Below are 14,706 nucleotides of genomic sequence, written 5' to 3'. Positions count from 1 at the left end.
TCACATTTTCAGTGTAGCTGATAACACCGAAGACTGAGTTTGCTTTCCATTTATTTCCCGGCAATTAGCTGTAAATTTACAGGTGATAAATACGCATAAGAGAGCCAAGCTTGAGAGAGCTTTGCAGACCACATAGAGATGAAGATCAACCGTCATCAGGGTTGAACAACTATGGAAATCCAGTCTTTAGGAAGAATCTGGGCCTCACCGTAAAGCCTTACCCACTTGTAGGTGTGTTGTCCTATGTGGTCCATGCAAGATTGTTATGCACTAGTAGGCAACAGCATGTGTTGTTTGTCTAACAGTATCACTTGCTTAACTGAGGAGCTTGATTAGTCAAATCAGATGACAAATGTCACAGGAAAGCCTTCCTAGACCCTCCTCCTTACACACACACAGACACAAACACAGACACACACACAGATACACACACACACACACACCACAATCTTCCTATTCTCCCATGCATCAGGAAGAAAACACTGCATTCTGAACCAGTTTTTGCATTAAATCCCAAGATTGCAAAATGATGCAACCACGTGGTAACAGGCGCTATCACCTAGATAAATACGGCTACAACTTCTCCACTCACGAACAGATGGGAGCGTTTTCCGATGATCACTTTAAAAGGGGCCTGTTGCGCTTGTAAAGCATTGTCACCCATCTAGTTGTTTCCATTGGACTAGATATGGGTTGTCAAACTGGTAAGAGAATTGTTTTGGTTGTTTGGAAGAGCTGGGGTTTTAAGCTTGTTAGGCAAGTGTTTTGCCATCCTTTCGTCTTTTTTCACTCAAGCCTGGCATGCTATCATTTGAACCATACCTTCCCTACTAGCCCTTTGTCTTCAGTTGTTTGGTGTTTTTTTTTTAACATAGTGCCCCCAAGATTTTTCTCAAGGCCAATCTTGAACGATGACTCTCCTCTTAGCTCCTGAGTAGCTGGGATTACAGGCATGAGTCACCAAACTCAGCTTTAGAATGCATTGTTAAATTGCCATCTTCTTTCCCCTTTTGCCATGTGCTCTTACAATACATATGTTTTAATATTATTTTGCATTCCAGAGAATTAAAATGGCAAGCATGTTGGTATACATAAATATACGTGCTAAACACAGTGAAGTCTTTCCATTTCAATTGATTTCTAAATCTTTTAATCTTCTAAAATAATCACAGTTCTTTAGATCTGGGGATGGCTGTCGCCTTCCATTTGCATGAATAACTAGAGGGAAGAAACCTGAAAAGATGTCAACTTGTCATCCAACAAACACAGAGTAAGTACTGGATAATGTGCAAGGTACTGAACTGAGTGCTACACATACCATGAACAGTCTGCCTCCAAGTTTCCAAATTTGGTTTATCCTAGTTACGGTGTTTGTTTGCTCTGTTAGTAATTAGTTTCAAATGTATTTACTTAAAATAAGAAAAACAATTTCATGTTGGACTATTCTATGTTCTGTAGGCATGCCAGTTTAAATGTTGGGATTGGAGCAAGGCTCTGAGGCTCATCCCTGTAATTCTCACTGAAAGCCAGAGGCTAAGATCAGGAGGGTCAATTTGAGGCTGGCCTGGGCGAACTCCTACATCAAGTAATAGAATTGAGGTCCATGAGTGAGACAGAGACAGAGAGAGACAAAGAGAGACAGAGACAGAGAGAGACAGAGAGAGAGGGAGAGGGAGAGGGAGAGGGAAAGAGAAATTCCAGTACCAAGGAAGGGGGGGAGAGAGAGAGAGAGAGAGAGAGAGAGAGAGAGAGAGAGAGAGAGAGAGATTAGATTGAGTAACAGCCTGTTTAGAGGGAGGACAGTAACTTCATGACCTTAGTTTAATTCAGGCTGTATTTACACTGATGATTTATAATAGGATTTCTTCCCCATGTAAGCAAGGTTCGGGAGCTTTGCATGCCCTGGGTGCTAGGTCTAAATGCCCCTTTCTGTGCTCATCCTATCTTACTTACTAACTTCCCTTCTCCCTGGCGATTGGCATAGATCCTCAGTTAAGGCTGAAGTCTCCCCTCCTGCCCTCCACATCTGCCCTGTCCATTCCTTTTTATTAAAGACTGGTTTTATGTACCAGGCACTGAGGCAGGACCCAGCGAGGAATACGATCCAGCCTTTTTCCTATGGCGCTGGCAATTTTGGGTCAAGGATGGGGGAGACAGGCCCATCACTAAACCTCTGCAGCTGGGCACTGTGTGCTCAAGAGCTGGGGGAGGAAAGGCTTGCCCCGAGTTGTGTAGCAGAGGTTGTATTTAGGGAGAGGTCAAGGACAGCTTTACAGAGGGGAGGCCAGCTGAGCTGCTCCCTGGAGCCTTGCCAGCAAAGCAAGTGGAGAATGGGTATTTTGGGCAGAAGGAACATTCTGTTCCAAGGAATGTTGTGTTCGCTCGGATTGCTGCCCATGAAATGCCTCTTGTCTGTGCCGATTAAACTCTAACCCATCCTTATTGCAGACTAAGTCTAGAAGGAACCCTAGAGAGGACCAGCCCCCGCGCAAGCCTCCCTTTCCCAGATGTGAGTCCGGAGGCAAAAAGTCTTGGGTCTCAACGTATGATACTGTAACCTCTCTGTACATCAGTTTGATAATAAAAATTTGAGAAAAAAAAAAAAGTCTTGGGTCTGCCTTGTGCTTGGATCCACCACCAGTCAATGCCCATCAAGTGTGTTCATTTATTCAACATATATTTATTGAACACCAACTCCTGGAAAGGCACTGGGAGGGATGCAAAAATGAATCAAGTTGGAAAAAAAATGTCATTTCTTGTTCCCTATAGGAATTGATTTCTCATTGGAAATAGGAGGCCTGGAGATGAGGAGCCTTCTGTTACCAGGCGGAGCTGAGCGGGAAGCCTCGCCCTGTAACATTCCAGCTAAGGACCTTGGATCATTTCATATTCTCCCTAACCCCAAGTTTCCATTTCTGTGAGGTAGCCTAGTTGTCAAACCTCCTTCACAGGTCCTTCATTGTTCTTGGTGTTTTCCTGTTTGTTTGTTTGTTGGCACTAGTGGGGTCGTTTGAACTCAGAGCCTTGCATTTGCTAGGCAGGTGCTCTACCACTTGACTCATACCTCCAGCCCTTGATGTCTTTATTTGTTTTGATACAGGTCTGGGGTGTGTTTATCTGAGCTGGCTAAGTGTTCATGATCACCCCCAATCTCTGCCTCCTTCACAGCTGGGATTAGAGGTGTGAGCCACAATGCCTGGTCCCACAGGTTTGTTAGGAGGGTTCCTTGTGATAACATTTGCAGGCTCTAGTGCTTCATAAATCTTCAGGCTTAGCTATAAAAACCTAACACAGTATAGGGAAATTAAGTGATGGCACAGAGTAAGTACTCAATTAAAAGCGAGTTGTATGACTAATTAATGTTTCCATTCCAAGGTCTTTACCTGCTCAGAAATGAACACATAATTCCTTGAGAATCTCAGTTCTTAGCGTCCTTGTGTCAGGCCAAATTGAAATGGAGATTTTTCCCCCCTGAGGTCCAGTAACCTCCTACACTGTAATGAAGCCTAATTACTCTATTAGTATCATGCAATCTTTAAAATTGGTAGGTCTGAACAGTAACCTAATAATCAGCTGTTCTAGAAGGGAGGAGAGCTCCTCTCCTGGCTTTCTGGGTGATGCTAGTTCGCCATTTACTCATGGCTTGGTGCCATTTGGGCTCCACAGGGAGCTGAAAAACCCACCTCTTGGCCAACTGAAGAGCTGTCTTAAGACAACCTCGTGTGAGGGCAAGGAGGAGGATTCAACAGGAAGGTGCTGCACGTGGACTGCCGTTCCTTGGGAGATGAAGCTTTAGAACAATGGCAAGAACAACGGCAAGGTAGTGGAGGATCTCCATTGAAGAAGGAAACCATGAGACCAGCTGCCATCCTTCATTAGAAGAGACAGCCCTTGGCGTGGTGGGGAAGTAGAGCCAACAGGGCTCCATTCCCTCCTTCCCTCCTAGTAATAAGATCCCATGATCCTCTTCAGCCATTTGAACATGTATGAATGAGACATTAAGTCCAAAGTCAAAGGCTAGCATGCCAGCAGCAAAGAAAGCAAACCATATCCCGGCTCTGGTGAGCCATGGCCTTCTAGCTATGTGCCTACAAAACTCCCCCCGCCCCCCGGGAGGTGCCAGCTGGCCCACATTTGCAGAGATTGACACTGCCAGGCTAGGAGAGTATGGCGCTTGTCAATGCCCACCCCTTCCCCTCTCAGGAAAATGAGGGAAGCGAAGTAGCTCATGGCTCCCTGCATGGAATTACTGTGGTAGCTGGGGTGAAGACCGACCCAAACCACAGTGGTAATGCTAGAATCATCAACAATCCTTCAAGATAGAGTTACAGGCCATGACTTCAAACATTGGCTGGTTTTTATTTTATGGGCTGCACAGAGCTCTCACCCCCAACCTTTGACTCTGTCGCCGTTCCTGGTTTGAGTTTGGGTTTGAACAGCTGCCCAGCCCATCAGGACGCTGGAGCAATAACTCATGCAAAGGCATGTAAAGCGCTCACGCATCCTCCCTATCCTAGAAGCAGAGAGAGAGAGAGAGGACTCCATGGCAACGATGTGCCACTCTAAATCATCGCTGCCATCTCAGGAACAAAGTGAGAATCGAAATAGAAAAAGACACAGGGAGTGGGACCTGTTCAGAAGCGTTGATTGACTATTTTCAGGGAATTAAATCACTTTGGTTAGGAAGACCACACTAGGCTCATTCTTTTTGTTAGCTCAGCTGTTGAATTCCAAAACCTAGGAGATCTTGTTATTTGTAACTTTCACTGAAAAAGTGATTTGTTTGGTGTCGGTACTTGGGCTTGAACCCAGGTCTTTGTACTCTGGCTTAGATTCCCCCCCACACCCCCTTACTGGAGGCTGACACTCTACCATTTGAATCACAGCTCCACTTATGGCTTTTTGGCTGGTGGAGATGAGAGACACATTGACTTTCCTGCCCAGGTTGGCTTCAAACTTTGATGGTCTTTTGTCAGCCTCCTGAGTAGTAGGATTACAGGCATGAGCCACCGGCACCCAGTGAAGAAGGAGTTTTTATTCCTTTTCCTTGTTCCTTGTACCCAGGCCATGAATTTGGTGTGGAAAGTTGAACCCCACCAATTGAAAACTTTTGATTAAGGTTTTGCTTATCACAGAAAATATCCCAGAAGCCAAAGGGTAGCCAGTACACATTCGGAGGATCAAATTGAAGACTTACCTCAATGTGGGATTTGTTCATCAGCCATATTTGTTTTAAAAAAATGAAATCCTACCCAAAATGAAGCCTCACATACGTGGAAGATGGGGGTAAATTGTGTCAGATCAGCACAGATTCTCTTACGTGGCTTACAGTAAATATAATCTTAGGCAGAAACAACTTTCCAACATAAACAGCAAAGGGAAGCCTCTTGGAAATTACTTGATAAACTGCTCAAATAATAACTGCGTATCTTAGCGTTGGCTCCAGGCTGTGGGGGTTGGATAGGATGTATTCTAAGATCAGAGCAAACATTTTCTTTGGTGCAGCTGGACATAAAGGTGGATTTGTTTCTGGAACACCTTAGGTAGAAGAGTGAGAGTCACTTCTCAGAGTAATTCTGCATGCTCACATACTCAAACACAATCAAGTCTGTGATTATAAGATCCAGACATTTTCTCTTTCTTCTCCACCTGGATACTGAACTATTGTGTCTTTAAATGTCTTCTTCTGAGGTTTTACTCTAAAGATTTCTCTGCACTCTGATAAAGTAACTGTGCATTATTTCTGTGAAGATTTTGATCATAGGTGGTTCTAAGGTGCCTTTATTGACCTTCGGATGTTTTCAAGGTCAAAAGCACACTATTTGTTAAAAAGAAAAAAAATCCCCTCTCTGTTTTGTCCCCTAGGTCTCTTCGCAGTGTTCTGGGGGCCTGTCCCATGCTTGTAGACCCTCCTGGAAGTTTGGAAGTTTGGAAGTTTGGAGCAGCTACTCTAGTTTTCTCCAACTCTCTTTAACTTGACATTGTGTTGCCATTGCTGGCTGGCTGGTTTTGCCATGGCATAGGAGGGCTGAATTTCCATCCAGCAACATTTGTTAAGTGTATCTGCTGATATAAAATACATGTTCTGCATATGATGCATCATTTTTCTATCATAAAGGAACGAGTGGAATGAATCTTTTTGGTATACCACATGTGTCATCTCCTTTAATTTTCATAATAACAATAGGAAACCTGTTCTGCCTACCCTGATCGCATTTGACTGATTTTTAAAGATTAAGAGGAAATTCACTTGCCTCCCGGTTCATTCACCACTGAACAAAGGAGTCTTCCAAACATACATTTGAGTGTCATCAGCCAAGATATAATAGAAAGGACTGGATTGATACTTTAATCTTAAATACTTCTTGTATAAAAACTGAACAAAATGCAGAAATCAACAGTTAGTTAGACATCAGACATCAGAGTGAGCCATGTAGAGACAGAAAACGCCAGAGGCAGCATTTACAATGCTCCAGCTTTCATGACCTGATGGCTTTCTCTATCATGGGAGGCTCGAGGGCTCCTTGGGCTGAGGAGATAGAGCTGGGAGTCCAGCGTGGTTGTGTGCTTTAAGTGGCAGAGTGCTAGCCTTGAGTAAAAAAAGCTCAAAGACAGTGCCCAGGCCCTAACCAGCATAATTTTTTAAAAAAAAATTCTTAGAAGTCCATAGAGGAGGGATAATGACTCAGTCTCCTGTGTCTCAGAACAAGAAGGAACTGCCTCTTAAACTTAAGAACAAGGGTGGAGAGGAACAAAACATGTCTTGGTTTATAAGGGGTGCTGAGGACCCCCCCTCAGTTACTTTATTTTTTTTCCACATATTTATTATCAAACTGATGTACAGAGAGGTTACAGTTTCATACGTTAGGCATTGGATACATTTCTTGTTCTGTTTGTTACCTTGTCCCTCATGCCCCCCTCCCTCCCCCCCTTTCCCTCCCCCCCCAGGTGTTCAGTTCACTTACACCAAACAGTTTTGCAAGTATTGCTTTTGTAGTTATTTCTCCTTTTTTACCCTGTGTCTCTCAAATTTGGTATTCCCTTTGAATTTCCTACTTCCAATACCAGTAAACATGGTTTCCTCAGTTACTTTAGAGACGAGAATTGTGCAAACAGTCAGCGAGCTGGCTTTGTGATCAGACCACATTTCACACTTAGGCACCAACATTTTCCATGTGCCAGGATTCATGCGTGTCGCATTAGACCTGGTGTCTAATGCTTCCAGAAGTTTAGGCCATTGAATGAGATAAACCTGTACCATGTAAATCAACTTTGGCTCTTTTATCTTCATTTTTAATATTTCATAGTTGGAGCAAACCCATGACTTCATACTGCAAATAGCAATATCTGAGCATAGCCACAGGGAGTGTGCTAGCTATTTCCTTTTGCCAGGTGTTCGAATCTTCATGAATCCAAGATCTCAGCCCACGAACCTCTTTAAACACAAATGAAAAAGTTCAGACATGTTTTTCTCAGAGGGCACCATTTCTTTGATGACAAATTACATGACATCTTAGGATTTGGAGAAGAAGTTTAGCCTTCCCCTAAGAAATGAAAAAATGATAATGCACAGAAACAGAAAGACTCAGGCGATTGCTGTTTGAAAATTCATTAATGAGGTACCCTGCAGGGGTGAGGGGGGATGTAGGGATGGTTAAACAAATGAGTCCCGACTTATCTCCCAAATTCAGCAAGGATGTGTACACTTGAAAATTCCTTTTCTAAAGTCGACTCAGATCTAGGCCAACACTTAACGGCTGAGGACGGACTGTCCAGCAAATCTTCAAGCAAACAATTTGAGAGCAGGAATTCAAAGACGTTGGGTTTGAACCTATTTGGAAAACATTCCTCACTTGATCCCTCTAAAACCAGAAGTTATTTAAATATGATTTAATGGAAGTGAAGCAGCTGTCCCAGAAAACAGGCAAAGCCAACCTGTTTCATGTGGGCTCTGTTGTTCTGGTAAAGAAATCAGCTGGAGAGCGAGGAGGCAGCCCCCCCCCCACCCCCCGGGCCCCACGTGGGGGATTTACACAGGGCAGCTGGAGCAGCAACTCCCAGATGGCACTTTGATGCAAAGAGGGAGGCTTTGAACTCACTAATAAAACAGGGAATTGGAAGCCGGGGGTGGGGGGGTGCTGAATTCTCCCGGCTGTGACACTGGAGGACCCCAGTCGTGGCTGGCTTGTGGCTGGCCATTAAAACAAGGGCTATACGAAATAGCCCCGGAAGCTGCAATAATCTGGGCGAGGGAGGTGACCTTTAAGAATAATGGTATGAATATCACAATTAGATCCCCTTCTTCTGTGCAATTACCACCACTAAATGCCCATCAGATCCGAGTTACCTGTAGCAGGTGGATAATAGCCTAAAGGGAGAATGTCTACCCTTAGGCGAGGTGGAAGATTGAAAGCCATGGGGGGAAAATGTCAAGGGCTAAGAAACAGGAAAGGGGAGTGGAGTTAATACATAGCAAAGGTCGTTATTGGAAACACAGAAGGATGGTTTCATAGACATGTGAGCACTAATATGGCCACAAAGGGTTTTTTAATACTGCAGATGGGCCTAGAATATGCCTTCTGTTTTTCTTTTTTTTTTCTATTATGTTCCTTTGGAGGAATACTTTTTAATTTCTAAAAGTTTTTTTATTGTTATTATAAAGGTGATGTAGAAAGGGGTTACAGTTACATAATTCAGGTAAAGACTACAGATCTTTTTGGACAATGTCACCCCTTCCCTTGCTCATGCTCTCTGTTTTTAAGGGATTTGTGCACCTCTTAGATACCTTAACATCCAAAGGTATAGATGCACATCACTGGAGATTTTTTTCTCTTTTTCAGATCTTATTCTACTTTGAAGGCTTTAATGAGTTTAAGAAGCTCTTAGTACATGAGAGGGTGCTGTGGTCTTCACATGATTGCAATGCTGGTCTTATTTTCTGTTTTTTGTATACTAGAATTTGAACTCAAGGTCACCTGATAAGAACCCTACCACTTGACCCTTCCCCCCCCCCACAGCTTTTTGTTTTTAGCTGGTTTTTAAGATAGCATCTTTACACTTTTTCCCAGGCTGGCTTCTGTCTCTATCTCCCACGGAGCTGGGAATAGAGGTACACACCACTACACCTGCCTTGATTTTCATACAGTCATTCCCTAATCCGAGGGCAACTCAGGAATTGTACCCCTACCCACTGCTGTCTCTGGGGTACAAAATTGCAAAACTCATTGGAAAAACTTTCCCTTGAGAAGAGAGAGACAAGGACACCTGCTTGTGCACAGAGCCAAGTAGGGAAGCATTTTTTAATTCCAAATTTAACCATCCAGGCACCCACAGGCCTCTGTAGCCATGAGTGAAAGGGTCCTACATACTCCTCGAGCTGGCAGCAGACCTAAGCAACGTCCACCACCACCACCATCATCATCATTTTGCAGGTGTGTAGAATGCAAGAGTTCAGGACCAAGGAGGCTTCCGCTACAACTTCAAAGGAAGGCCTAGAGGGCCAGACACTGTGTGTAAGAGTTTGCAGACGAGGGTGGTGCATGGATGGAGCTGCAATGGGAACCAAAGGGTGTGGAAGAGTCGAGGATCCTGGAATGTCTGCCAGGGACAGCCGCAGGCAATGAGTGGTGCTGTCCTAAGGGAGGGGCCATGTGGTCTACGAATGGTAAGGCCATACGGTGAGGCTGCCCAAGCCCCACATTCTGGAAGACACACTTTGCTGCCGTGTACCCTGAATGCCACACATGGAGCTGTAGGAGTTCATGTTGGCCCTGCTGAGCTTCAGTCCCGTGTTGGCCCCATCTTCTCCCCGCCTCGGCCATGCCCTCAGGCCTCCCTTTTGCGATGGGAATGCATTATACTCTGTTGAAAGGACATCACCTGATTTTGATATTACAGCGAAGAGTGTTTGGAATATTGGAGGCTTTGAACTTGTTTTCAACCCTGTTGGACCCACTAAGGCTAGGCTACAGGCAAGGACTCTTGGAGTTGATTTGAAAGCATCTTGCATCATGAGATGGACAGGAACCTCTGAGCTCGGAGTAAAACCAGAGATACCATTGAAAAGGTGTGTGCGCAAGTCCTGGTGAAGAGTCTGGAAGCCTGGCCCCAGAGAGCTGCATACTCCAAGGGAAATGCCTGAACATAGTTTTCCAAAACACAACCTCACACCAACACACCTACACCTCTGCACCAGCCAGATAAAAGGAAGCAGTTCTTATAGGTAGGTCCCACATTTCTGACATTGCCACCGTGAATCTAACACTATGCTTTACCCTGTTGAGATTGGAAAAACATGAATACCCAGAATGCAGTGGGCTTTACCCCAGCCCTTACTCTGGAGACCCTGAGATTACTTGCTCCCTGACCTCTTGTCCCTTACTTTTCTCAGCCGTGGAGGAGTCACACAGTTCTCCTGAGCTATGTCATGCTCAGATGCTTAAGAGCAGGATTCAGGAGGCAGCGATCTGATTTTTAACTGTGGATCCCATTTACTCACTGTGTTATGCTGGGCAAGTTTCTCAGTGCCTCTGTGCCTCAATTTCCTAGCTGTAAATATACACAATAATAATGCCTCTGGATCATAATTGTGTGTGTGTATAATTGTGTGTGTGTGTGTGTGTGTGTGTGTGTGTGTGTCTTAGAACAGTTCCTGGTACCAGCAAATGTTCTGTTAGAGTTTGCTGCCAGTAGGAGTAGCAGTACTAGTAGTAGCAGCAGCAGTATCCAGTTATTCCTGTACTAATTGTCTGGCAAAATCCAGTGCTGGATTCTCTTCCAGCAGAAGCATTTCTGATAAGCATCAGCCAAGGATCCAGTTGCTTCTGCCATCCCCCAGCCCGAGCTCCATGCACAGAGTTCCAACAACCAAGTCGTTGAAACATGAGGTGATGTTTTTCATAAACTCCAAATGACTTGCCTAGTGCATGGCTTCCCCAGGAAACAATAGGTCCTGGTTGTCAACACAGCTGAAAATTCTAACACATTTCTGATGTTCTAAAGAAGGTGTCATCTGTCATTTATTTGATGAGTATAGCTCTATCCTTTCTGATAAGAGGTCAAAGGAAAAGCAGGCTTGATCCTGACACAGCTGCTCTCCGTTAGGGCAATTTCAGATGACTGGTGGAGCTATCCTTGTCCCTCCTTGTTGTTTGCATTTGAATAGGAGGATTTCCAAGCTGGTTGGGCCTCTGGTTTGTTGATTAGTGAACATGTTGATTAGAGGACATGTATTTCTTTTAAATGGTCTCTGGACTAGAATCAGACTTGACTTTAGGTGGCCTCTTCCATTCTAACAGTGCTACACTCCTCCCTGTATCCATCCTTAGCCCTTACTTGCCATCTAGATGCATCTGCACTGGGCACTTCCATTAGCCTATCTTCCATCCTTTCTGTCCACCTCTGTCTATAGCAACCCAATCCACACAGGTGCAAGCCACCAGCCCCCACCTTAGTGGCTCTCACTGACTGCACGGGGACTCGTCGCTACCCATAGGAACCCCTTTAACATTGGCACTATATTATCTGGGTGTGAGGATGCAGTAATCCCATGGTGGGGAACAGAGTGGGTGGGTGGAGACTGGAGTCCATGGGGAAAAAGCCCTCTATGGATCAGGTGGGTGATTCTGAGGCTCATGCTCCCTGGCTCTCCAGATTCCTCATGGAATCAAAAGAGTTCCCCCTGTGTCCTTCATCTTCCTCGTGTCTCTCTCGCCCTTCTGCCCTGGGAACACTTGCCAAAACACACTAGCTGCTTTCTGGGGAAACTCGGGCCCCAATAATGCCATGCACCCCGAATGTGCCTCCACCAGGCCATTTATTTGGTTTTGCGCTGTGTTTGTCAGCAGATTATGATTTATAAGACAGGTTTGGCAATGTATTGGTGACCAGTTAAGATAAATTCAGTCGTCTGAAATTTAATACAACTAAAATGTATTGTTGTTCGCCTCGTGCCAGGTATGGAGCTAGGCTTTGAAGAAACAATGGTGAATGAGCCTTCCCTGAGCCGGTAGCCCGGTGTAGGCCAATAGCTACTAGAAGAGAGAGCATCAGAGCCCACCCGGAAATGAGAAATAAAGCAGATCTCAGGGGGAAATTGCACTAGAGTTAAAAAAAAAAATAGAGGCTGGGTCCGAGCTGCCTGGATTCGTGTCATGCTTTTCCCATTCCCGAGCTGGGTCCATTATTAATCTCACTGCGCCTCAGTTTCCTTTGTGAAATGCAAAAAAAAAAAAAATCCTCTTAGATTTATTGTGAGCACCAAATGGGGAAAAATGTATTTATTGGTGTTATTCTGCCACCTGACAGGCAGGAGGTATGCGTCCGATTCCAGCTCTGCGGCAAGCTGACTTCTGTATGATGATGTGATGCTGAGCCGGTGGTGTTGAATGAAAGGACATGGGAGGAGTTGGGAGAAGCGTTGGACCCCTGCCCAATCTGGGTCCACTTTTAATTTTAGCATCAGAAAAGGAAAAGGTCAGCACAACTAAAGATTTACAAAACAACAACAACAAAATGTTACCTTTCTGGCCATTTTCTTATTCAAAGCCATGTATGTTCTATTCTGTGCCCCTAAAGCGTTTCATTACTTTTGCCCACGTGCCTAACTTCTGTGAGATGATGAATGTGTTCTCAAGTGTTAGATATAATTTTAACTTGAAAATTAGAATTGAAATCCCCATGCGTTTTGTATCACACGTTGACTCATCTTCTTTTAGCCTCCTTTTCTCTCATGATCCTAGACTGTCACAGAGCTCCTCACTTCTTCCGTTTAGAACGCATGACTGATTCTAGGGGTGTCTGGGAAATTGTCTCATGGTTATTTGGTTAGAAATAGTTAAAAGGGAGAGGAGGCGCTCCTAAATTGAAAGATGGAAAGGGATGAATGAGTGTGACAGAGATTGTCAGTAAATTTGAGTGGTAGAGCTGAGAAAGGCTAGGACGACCTCTTGCTGAGCGAGAAGACGCTCTTCTGTGGGCAGGGTAGCCATTTTGGAAGTGTCCATGTCTTCCTTTTCCCTCCCTCTACACCTGTACCTGCCACCAGCTGCTTGGATTTCTCCCAACTCTACCAAACCACTACATCTGGCTTCATAGACTCCAGTGGCCTCCAGTGGGACTAGGAGATATACAATGTTCCTTTGCTTCTTCTTCCTCCCATTGCTGCATTCCTACCAGCTAACTAGGTTTCCCAGGTAACTAGGAGGATATTTGTGGCTAAGGAGGGCATGCCTACCACTCTGCCAGATGAACGGGTGGGAAGGTGATTGGGCATCTGGCAGAGACCTGGAATCCAGCCAAGTGTGAGTTTCCTAGAACACCTTCCCTACCCAGGATCCCTTGTAAGCTTTATACAAAACCCCAGTGCCTCCTGAAACGAACCAGGGAGTCAAGGCCGATACACGATTTTCCTTCAGAGGAAAGGTTTGTTGTATTCTTTGTAGGTAGCAAAAGATGGATTAACTCATAATTTTATCAAGTGGTAATATGTGAGTAAATGTTTTAATAAGGTCACTAATTCCACTACAGTGTGTTGTGTTTAATAGCCTTTAAAGAGAAAATAAAATTACCAGCTCTTAGTTACTCTCCTTCCAATTTTCTGCAGAATTAATGAGGGGCTTTCTAGAAACCAATGTCTCCACCTCCCTACCTCCTTCGTGACTCCTCTCCCCACCCTGTCAGCCTTCACAACATTCTACTGCCTTCAAGACAACGTACAGGCTAGGGGTTCAGAACTGGTGATCTGGAATGAGAACGATTACACTTAGAATCTTACTTTAGCCACCTGTGCATGCTTGGAAGAATCCTTAACCTGGCTAAGCCTCGGCATGCTCATCTGTAAATGAGATCACTCACAGATCTCACTGGAAGTGAGATCCTCTCTTTATTTAACAAAGTACCTGGAAGGCAGTATAGGTTAGTCAGTATTAACTGTTAAATTACTTACCTATAGCTGTGGGACAAATCTATCCCAGTTCTTAGTGGCTTAAAATGTGTATTTATCTCACAGTGGGGTTAGGAATCAGGGTACAACTAAGTCCGATGTCTCTCTGCTTCTGGGGCTCTGATTAATCAAGGTGTTGGCTGAGCTGCAGACTCAGCTGAAGGCTCAGCTGAGGATGGATCTGCTTGGACACTCCCTTGTGTGGCAGCTGGTCAGGTACAATCCCTGTGGACTGCTGGACTAAGGGCCTGTCTACCCATGGCTGTCAGTTAGAGGTCATCCTCAGAACCTGGACGTGGGAATGTCTCCATGGAGCAGTTCAAACATAGAAGCTGGCCTCTACCAGAGAGGCAAGCAGACAAGAGAGAGCCAGCAAATCCGAGGACATAGTCTTCTTATTCACAAATCTCAGAGAAAAAAAAAAGACCATCCATTATTTTGTTGTAATTGATTCCTTAGAAGTAAGCCATATTTAAGAAGCAAAATTAAAAAAAAAAGGTCTGAACACCAGCAAGTGGTATTTATTGGGACCCATGGTAGAAACTGCCTCCCATGATTATAGTTCTTAATATTATGAGAGCAACTCCGAGTTTATCTGTAGCATTATTAGTCAGCTTACGCTTGAAAAGTTTCCTTGGTTTCTCTTTGTTAATAGCCTGAGTCCTCGTGTCGTATGCCGCATATGAGACTTTGCAGCCTAGGTCCCTTCTATTTGGGGGAGGGAGGGGAGTATTTTTGTCGTTGTGTAGTTCTTCCCCTGCCAT

The sequence above is a fragment of the Perognathus longimembris genome, chromosome 3, assembly GCF_023159225.1.
Source record: "Perognathus longimembris pacificus isolate PPM17 chromosome 3, ASM2315922v1, whole genome shotgun sequence".
NCBI lineage: Eukaryota > Metazoa > Chordata > Mammalia > Rodentia > Heteromyidae > Perognathus > Perognathus longimembris.
The sequence above is the reverse complement of the archived record's forward strand: the minus strand, read 5'-3'. Positions refer to the sequence as shown.